Genomic DNA, 9306 nt, shown 5'->3' on the forward strand with positions numbered 1-9306 from the left:
AGGGAGCAGAATCAGGCCTTAGACCTTAATGCAGATTGGTCTAATTTCCTCTGGTCTCCTCAGGGTGGATGATGAGTTTTGAAATAGAGGGAGGGTCTAGTTGCCATGGAGTTCCACGATGGGTATTACACACCGTACAGTCAATCTGTGACTGAACCCAGTTCCTCTGACACCACAAACTGAAAGGATTTGTAACAGTTATAAGAAATAAATATCTATTCACAAGAGCTTATTGAAACCTACAGAGATGTGTGGACCATCATCTATCAACACCCATGTGTGGTATTAACATGCAATCAGGACTTCTTTAGTATATTTTATTTAATTTGTTATTTTTTAAAAGATAAACAAGATGGATTTCTGAAGAGAATAATGCTAGAAACAGCTCCCTTGCCTCCCACCCACCCACACACACACTTCAAAAATATGATCTCACACCAGCTTGCTTTTATTAAAAGGAGAGTAACACATCTTATAGGGATGGTACAGGGCTCCCTTATGGAATTTCTCCAGCTCACAAGGTTCTTTACAGCCCAAATAAGCAGCACTTCAGCGTTCCATTGAAGCAGGATCTGATGATTTTAGAAGCAAGTGGCTGTCTCCCTGATTCCCTGAGATCCTGATTAGACAGTCAGTCAAAAAATCTCCTGTACAGAGAAAAGAGAATCAGATTTTGTGATGTTTTCCCACAGAACAGGGATAATATGATGTTTGTTTTCAAATCAGTTACACAGGAGGACTTGCCCAGTCACTCTGTGGTGGGCGAAGAGGTCCCTACTGTGACATTGTGTTACCGAGTATTAATGGGGATAGTCAGGTGTATCTAAACAGGTGAACTGGCTGCCTATAAAATCTACACTGCAGAAAAGCACGACTCACATCCAGGTACAGTTGTTCTATCACACACACCTTGGGCACAGCTGAAGCTAAAATGACACATAATTACTTGGGTGATAAACAACTTACTCTTAAAGACTGAAGGAAAATTTCAGTTCTAGCTGAAGGCCAACTCTGTTCAGGTGGTAGTTTCATATGAGCAGCTGCTGGCATGGCCACTCCAGCCTAGTTCCCTAGCTCTCCCTCTGCAACCCCAAAGGGCTACCAGCTTCACATCTCCTGCATATCTGATGTTTTAGTAGATGGGAAAATCTCTCACCCTCCCAATTGCTTCTCTGGGATCTGTCCCGGCTATAACATTAATTTGCCCATGGTGGCTATCCTGTGTAGCAGGGATGGGCAACCTTTGGCACGCGGCCCATCATGGAAAGCTGCTCATAGGCTGGGACGGTTTGTTTACCTTCAGCGTCTGCAGGTTCGTCCGATTGCAGCTTCCACTGGCCGCGGTTCGCCGTCCCCGGCCAGCACATCCCTTGGCCCACGCTGCTTCCCGCAGTCCCCATTGGCCAGGGATGGCGAACCGCAGCCAGTGGAAGCCGCGATCGGCCAAACCTGCGGACGCTGCAGGTAAACAAACCGTCCTGGCCAGCGGATTTCCCTGACAGGCCGCGTGCCAAAGATTGCCGATCCCTGGTCTAGAACCTATCCTTTCAGAACCCCTGGGAGACACCCATATCCAATGACGATTCCCCATTGACAGATATTTTGAAATTGTTATATTATATTAGTGTGAGCTTTGCTGAAGTTGTATGATCTTACGTCTTTTGATCAGAATCTTGTGCAGTACTAAATACAAACTCTTTACAAATGTATAAGCATGTTACAGTTACAAACTTACCTTTATCAACCAAACTTGTCATGTCATCAAAAATGTAACTAGGTCTATTTAAGAAGATCTTGTGTCCATGTTGACTGTCATTAATTATATTACTAATCTTTAACTCTTTATTGATTGAATCAGCTTTTCCATTATTTTGTCAGGGATTGATGTCAACCTAATTCGCTTATAGTTACCTGGATCATCTTGCCTGCCCTTTTTGAATATTGGCCTAGCATTAACACTCTTCCAGTCTTCTGGTATTTCCCTACTGTATTAACAATAATCAGTGGAACAGAGATCTCCTCAGCAAACTCTTTTCGGACTCTGTGGTGCAAGTTATCCAGGTTTGTTGATTTAAAAAGGGTTATCCCTAATAGATGCTGTTTAACATTCTCCTTAGTTACTAATGGACTAGACAGTAGTTCACCATCCTTATGTAACATCAGTACATCACCCAACTTCTTTCCACATACAGAACAGAAATATTTATTGAACACTTCTGCCTGCTCTGCGTTGTTATTAACGATTTTACCACCTCCAGGGAATGGACCTATACCATTGTTAGGATTTCTTTTATTCCTGATATTTAAAAAAAATGGTTTCTTGTCCTTAGCCCTGCCAGCCATGCATTCCTCCCTGATGTCCTTAGCTTCCTTTATCATATTTCTGCACTTCATGACTTCTAATTTATATTGATTGGTATCTACTTCCCTTGTTTCCCATTTGTTACAGATATTGTTTCATTTCTAATTGTTGCCTTCACTTCCCCAGCAGACTGTCTCTTGTGGAGACTTTACTTTTGTTGTTCCTGCTCGATTTCACTCTTCTAAAATATAAAAGCAATGTTTGACAATAGGGTGTCTCAGCTCCAACCCCTGCCCATATATTATGCTTCGGCAGCAGAAGGAGGCTGTAAAAGAACGACAAGGGCTGGCAAAGAATTCGCCCAAAGCATGAGCAGCACAAGGCTGCCATAATAGGTCTCTGCTGTCCCTGTTGCAAGCACTGGAGTTGGGGCGGTGCTGGAGACGTGGCTGGAGGCTCTCAGGTCTGAGGTGGCAATCCCGGTAGCTCTGAGCACTGCAGAGAAGCGGGGCGGCTCCAGGCTGTGGAGTTGCCCACAGACATCCTGAGTAAGGCAGATGTAAGGAAGAACAGCCATTGGGGTGATTCTAATATATGCTGGGACCACTCCTGCCCCCACATGGCCTAGAATGTGGGCTGTGCCATAATCAGTGAACCTCCAAAAGCATTAAACAACAGCTCAGATGTAAGGAGGAGAGGAACAGGTATTTCTGTTCACACTGCAATATCTGCCTTGTGGAATGCTGAACTTACCTTCGACAGCAAACGCCCCGTGGATAGCATCTTCTAATGTACACAGAATTGGAGGGACATCTCCAAGGGAAGCAGGTACCTCCAAGCTGTGTACACACCAAGCTGATCCTCTGAGCCTGGGAGAATTCTGCACAAAGAAAGAGTCTTAATCATCATTCTGCAGAGCAGGGTAAATAAGGGCTGGATTCCAGGATGACAGGCATTCACTGACACCTGGCCAAGTCAGCCCCAATATCTTCCGGTGCAAAAGTTTATGACAACTTTAGTACTATTTAAATGGTTGTAGCTCTGTGGACATTCAATGCCAGCCTCTAAGAAGAGAACGGAGAAAGTTATTGAAACAGGGGCGCTGGCCCTCTGACTGCTGAGTCAAGAAGTGTAGCTCTGAGCAGTTGCGTCCGTCACTGCCCCATGCCGTTAAGGGATGGAAAACAAATATCTGTCTACATCACCCACTTTCTTTAGTGTCTGCTGCTGTGTTTTTGATCCCCCCGGCTCTAATTGTGATGTGCCAGGCAGTATCATAAAGTCAATTTGCCTAAGTAGGCTTGAATTGGCTCAGCACTGGGTTGGATGACTGCAACTTTTTGAAGCAGAAGGGCTTGAAAAAGTCCCTTCTGGTTTGAAAGTCCGACTGTCTGTGAGACTCTGCACAGATTGCTTTCTGTAAACTCATTCAGGAATATTTTCTTCACAACCAATTGCCAGTTTTGGGTTATACGTGAAGAGCCTGTTATTTTGAAAATGCAGCCCCAATGTGCACAGCTGAATCTTTTGGAATATTTAGGTTAGAACATTTTAAACTGGAGGTTGTTTTGTTGTCACCAAACTATCTACAACCAACAGATCAAAACCTAAACCCTAAAATGATACATTGTCATGGTTACAAACACTGTCCCACTCCCAGATAATATCATTTTCAGAAACAAAGCTAAGTACATAACTGTGGTAGGTTCTGAGAGATAATGGGGCTATGACACCAGGATGAGGGGCTGCCATTTTAGCGATCTGGGTTCTGTTCCCAGCTGTGTAACCTCTCAGTGGGACATGAGGCCTGACTTTATGATACAGGCTGTGAAAGGCACCGAATTACTAACACTTGTCAGAAGCAGAAGTTATATTTTAAGCTATTGTCTCCTGGCCTCCAGCCCTACGCACCTTCTCCTAGACCAAAGGGAATATGGAAAGGAGTTGGCCAGACTCCATTTGGTCTTTGTCCCATCTGGATGGTCAGTTCTGTGATTGCCTCATTATAGGAAGAGTATGTGCAGTGTGGAGAGAAGGTGGGGGTAGTTAAAGCAGCAAGTTCTGAGGAAAATACTAAGAGAAGTTTAGATTTTTTTTTTACTGGTCATAATTTAATCACATCTCTGCTTTTTCTTAGGGGCAGGGCACTAGAGCTCATAAGAAAAAAATCAGAAAAATGTTTCTAATTGAAAGTGTTACGCAACTTTAGTATGGGCTCAGAGATGACCCTCTATATCATTCCTCATTTTCATTTGCATCTTACCTGTGACACCCTGGAGCACCAAGAAGACAACAGCAAAGAGCAGGTAACGGATCTTCATGGCTGAAGATTGGCCGTGAACTCAGCGTCACTGAAGAGAAGAGATTCCAAGACAGAGAGGAGACAGAGTCCCTGTATTTGTTGGAGAGTAGAGATTGTCATTTAAATTAAAACAATATTTCTAGAACTCAGTATATCATAATTATAATATGTGTTCTGCAATCTGCTAGCAATAATAATGATTGTATTTTAGACAGCATCCTAGATCTATCTCTTAGGAGGACTTCAGAGATATACAATTGTGTGATGCAAGATACATTTAAAAACAGATGTTTCGTAAATAACTGTAATTAGAATCATAGAATCATAGAATCATAGAATATCAGAGTTGGAAGGGACCTCAAGAGGTCATCTAGTCCAACCCCCTGCTCAAAGCAGGACCAATTCCCAGCTAAATCATCCCAGCCAGGGCTTTGTCAAGCCGGGCCTTAAAAACCTCCAAGGAAGGAGACTCCACCACCTCCCTAGGTAACGCATTCCAGTGTTTCACCACCCTCCTAGTGAAATAGTTTTTCCTGATATCCAACCTGGACCTCCCCCACTGCAACTTGAGACCATTGCTCCTTGTTCTGTCATCTGCCACCACTGAGAACAGCTGAGCTCCATCCTCTTTGGAACCCCCCTTCAGGTAGTTGAAGGCTGCTATCAAATCCCCCCTCATTCTTCTCTTCTGGAGACTAAACAATCCCAGTTCTCTCAGCCTCTCCTCATAAGTCATGTGCTCCAGACCCCTAATCATTTTTGTTGCCCTCCGCTGGACTCTTTCCAATTTTTCCACATCCTTCTTGTAGTTTGGGGACCAAAACTGGACACAGTATTCCAGATGAGGCCTCACCAATGTCGAATAAAGGGGAACGATCACGTTCCTCGATCTGCTGGCAATGCCCCTACTTATACAGCCCAAAATGCCGTTAGCCTTCTTGGCAACAAGAGCACACTGTTGACTCATATCCAGCTTCTCGTCCACTGTGACCCCTAGGTCCTTTTCTGCAGAACTGCTACCTAGCCATTCGGTCCCTAGTCTGTAGCAGTGCATGGGATTCTTCCGTCCTAAGTGCAGGACTCTGCACTTGTCCTTGTTGAACCTCATCAGGTTTTTTTCTGCCCAATCCTCTAATTTGTCTAGGTCCCTCTGTATCCGATCCCTACCCTCTAGTGTATCTACCACGCCTCCTAGTTTAGTGTCATCTGCAAACTTGCTGAGAGTGCAGTCCACACCATCCTCCAGATCATTAATAAAGATATTAAACAAAACCGGCCCCAGGACCGACCCTTGGGGCACTCCACTTGAAACCGGCTGCCAACTAGACATGGAGCCATTGATCACTACCCGTTGAGCCCGACGATCTAGCCAGCTTTCTATCCACCTTACAGTCCATTCATCCAGCCCATACTTCTTTAACTTGGTGGCAAGAATACTGTGGGAGACCGTATCAAAAGCTTTGCTAAAGTCAAGAAATAACACATCCACTGCTTTCCCCTCATCCACAGAGCCAGTTATCTCATCATAGAAGGCAATTAGGTTAGTCAGGCACGACTTCCCCTTCGTGAATCCATGCTGACTGTTCCTGATCACTTTCCTCTCCTCTAAATGTTTCATAATTGATTCCTTGAGGACCTGCTCCATGATTTTTCCAGGGACTGAGGTGAGGCTGACTGGCCTGTAGTTCCCCGGATCCTCCTTCTTCCCTTTTTTAAAGATGGGCACTACATTAGCCTTTTTCCAGTCATCTGGGACCTCCCCCAATCGCCATGAGTTTTCAAAAATAATGGCTAATGGCTCTGCAATCTCACCCGCCAACTCTTTTAGCACCCTCGGATGCAGCGCATCCGGCCCCATGGACTTGTGCACGTCCAGTTTTTCTAAATAGTCCCGAACCACTTCTTTCTCCACAGAGGGTTGGTCACCTTCTCCCCATGCTGTACTGCCCAGTGCAGCAATCTGGGAGCTGACCTTGTGCGTGAAGACAGAGGCAAAAAAATCATTGAGTACATTAGCTTTTTCCACATCCTCTGTCACTAGGTTGCCTCCCTCATTCAGTAAGGGGCCCACACTTTCCTTGATTTTCTTCTTGTTGCTAACATACCTGAAGAAACCCTTCTTGTTACTCTTAACATCTCTTGCTAACTGCAACTCCAAGTGTGATTTGGCCTTCCTGATTTCACTCCTGCACGCCTGAGCAATATTTTTATACTCCTCCCTGGTCATTTGTCCAATCTTCCACTTCTTGTAAGCTTCTTTTTTGCATTTAAGATCAGCAAGGATTTCACTGTTTAGCCAAGCTGGTCGCCTGCCATATTTACTATTCTTTCTACACATCGGGATGGTTTGTTCCTGCAACCTCAATAAGGATTCTTTAAAATACAGCCAGCTCTCCTGGACCCCTTTGCCCTTCATGTTATTCTCCCAGGGGATCCTGCCCATCTGTTCCCTGAGGGAGTCAAAGTCTGCTTTTCTGAAGTCCAGGGTCCGTATTCTGCTGCTCTCCTTTCTTCCTTGTGTCAGGATCCTGAACTCGACCATCTCATGGTCACTGCCTCCCAGGTTCCCATCCACTTTTGCTTCCCCTACTAGTTCTTCCCTGTTTGTGAGCAGCAGGTCAAGAAAAGCTTTGCCCCTAGTTGGTTCCTCCAGCACTTGCACCAGGAAATTGTCCCCTACACTTTCCAAAAATTTCCTGGATTGCCTGTGCACCGCTGTATTGCTCTCCCAGCAGATATCAGGGTGATTAAAGTCTCCCATGAGAACCAGGGCCTGTGATCTAGCAATTTCTGCTAGTTGCCAGAAGAAAGCCTCGTCCACCTCATCCCCCTGGTCTGGTGGTCTATAGCAGACTCCAACCACGACATCACCCTTGTTGCTCCCACTTCTCAACTTTATCCAGAGACTCTCAGGTTTTTCTGCAGTATCATACCGGAGCTCTGAGCAGTCATACTCCTCTCTTACATACAACGCAACTCCCCCACCTTTTCTGCCCTGCCTGTCCTTCCTGAACAGTTTATATCCATCCATGACAGTACTCCAGTCATGTGAGTTATCCCACCAAGTCTCTGTTATTCCAATCACATCATAGTTCCTTGACTGTGCCAGGACTTCCAGTTCTCCCTGCTTGTTTCCCAGGCTTCTTGCATTTGTGTATAGGCACTTAAGATAACTCAATGATCGTCCCTCTTTCTCAGCATGAGACAGGAGTCCTCCCCTCTTGCGCTCTCCTGCTTGTGCTTCCTCCCAGGATCCCATTTCCCCACTTACTTCAGGGCTTTGGTCTCCTTCCCCCGGTGAACCTAGTTTAAAGCCCTCCTCACTAGGTTAGCCAGCCTGCTGGCGAAGATGCTCTTCCCTCTCTTCGTTAGGTGGAGCCCATCTCTGCCTAGCACTCCTTCTTCTTGGAACACCATCCCATGGTCGAAGAATCCAAAGCCTTCTCTCCGACACCACCTGCGTAGCCATTCGTTGACTTCCACGATTCGACGGTCTCTACCCCGGCCTTTTCCTTGCACAGGGAGGATGGACGAGAACACCACTTGCGCCTCAAACTCCTTTATCCTTCTTCCCAGAGCCACGTAGTCTGCAGTGATCCGCTCAAGGTCATTCTTGGCAGTATCATTGGTGCCCACGTGGAGAAGCAGGAAGGGGTAGCGATCCGAGGGCTTGATGAGTCTCGGCAGTCTCTCCGTCACATCGTGTATCCTAGCTCCTGGCAAGCAGCAGACCTCTCGGTTTTCCCGGTCAGGGCGGCAGATAGATGACTCAGTCCCCCTGAGGAGGGAGTCCCCGACCACCACCACCCTCCTCCTCCTCTTGGGAGTGGTGGTCGTGGAACCCCCATCCCTAGGACAGTGCATCTTTTGCCTTCCAATCGGTGGAGTCTCCTTCTGCTCCCTTCCCTCAGATGGGCCATCTAGTCCACTCTCCGCATTAGCACCTGTAGAGAGAACATGGAAACGATTCCTCACCTGTATCTCCATTGCTGGTGCATGGACGCTCCTCTTTCTTCTTCTGGAGGTCACATGCTGCCAAACCTCCTCACAATCCTTCTGTCCCTGCTCCGCCTGCTCTGAATCTTCAGAACATTGTGGCCGTAGAAGCATCTCCTGACGTCTGTCCAGGAAATCTTCATTTTCCCTTATGCAACGCAGAGTCGATACTTGTTTCTCCAGCCCTCGAACCTTCTCCTCCAGTATGGAGACCAGCTTGCACTTTGTACAGACAAAGTCGCTTCTGTCCTGCGGAAGAAAGACAAACATGGCACAACCTGTGCAGGTTACAACAGCTGATCGCTCACCTTCCATATCACCGTCCTCTTAGGAGCTTCCTCAACTGTTGCAGGAACTACTCGGAGAAACCTGCAGATGAAAGCCTCAGTGCGCTCTCCCTAGGCGAACTCCCGCTGTTAGCCTCTGCTGTTCGCCGCTCAGCTGGTTCGCTGCTGACTGCCCTTATATACCAGTCAGGCCCACTCAAGGCCCAGCTGGAACAAAGCACTCCCAATTCACACTTTTCAAACAAACAAGCAAGCAATCAAGCACACGGTCAAACTGACCAACTGTCCCAGCAGCAGACACTCAGATACTCACCAACACAGCCCCCCTAATGCAGCACTTAGCGTACCTCCTCTCGGACAGCTCCCAGGCAAACTCCCGCTGTTAGCCTCTGCTGTTCGCCGCTCAGCTGGTTCGCTGC

The 9306-nt window shown here is 46.6% G+C and overlaps 1 long non-coding RNA gene across 1 annotated transcript in view; it reads right to left on the minus strand.

Annotated features, from left to right (window-relative positions):
- Positions 1–427: 427 nt before the first annotated feature.
- Positions 428–9306, minus strand: part of LOC117875395 — a 20851-nt gene continuing 11972 nt past the window's right edge. Inside the window, exons 2-4 of the long non-coding RNA XR_004645259.1 lie at positions 4566–4694; positions 3056–3182; positions 428–647 (exon numbers count right to left, since the gene is read on the minus strand). This is a non-coding gene — a long non-coding RNA (uncharacterized LOC117875395). The remainder of the gene's footprint in view (positions 648–3055; positions 3183–4565; positions 4695–9306) is intronic.

This window comes from Trachemys scripta, chromosome 3 (genome assembly GCF_013100865.1).
Source record: "Trachemys scripta elegans isolate TJP31775 chromosome 3, CAS_Tse_1.0, whole genome shotgun sequence".
NCBI lineage: Eukaryota > Metazoa > Chordata > Testudines > Emydidae > Trachemys > Trachemys scripta.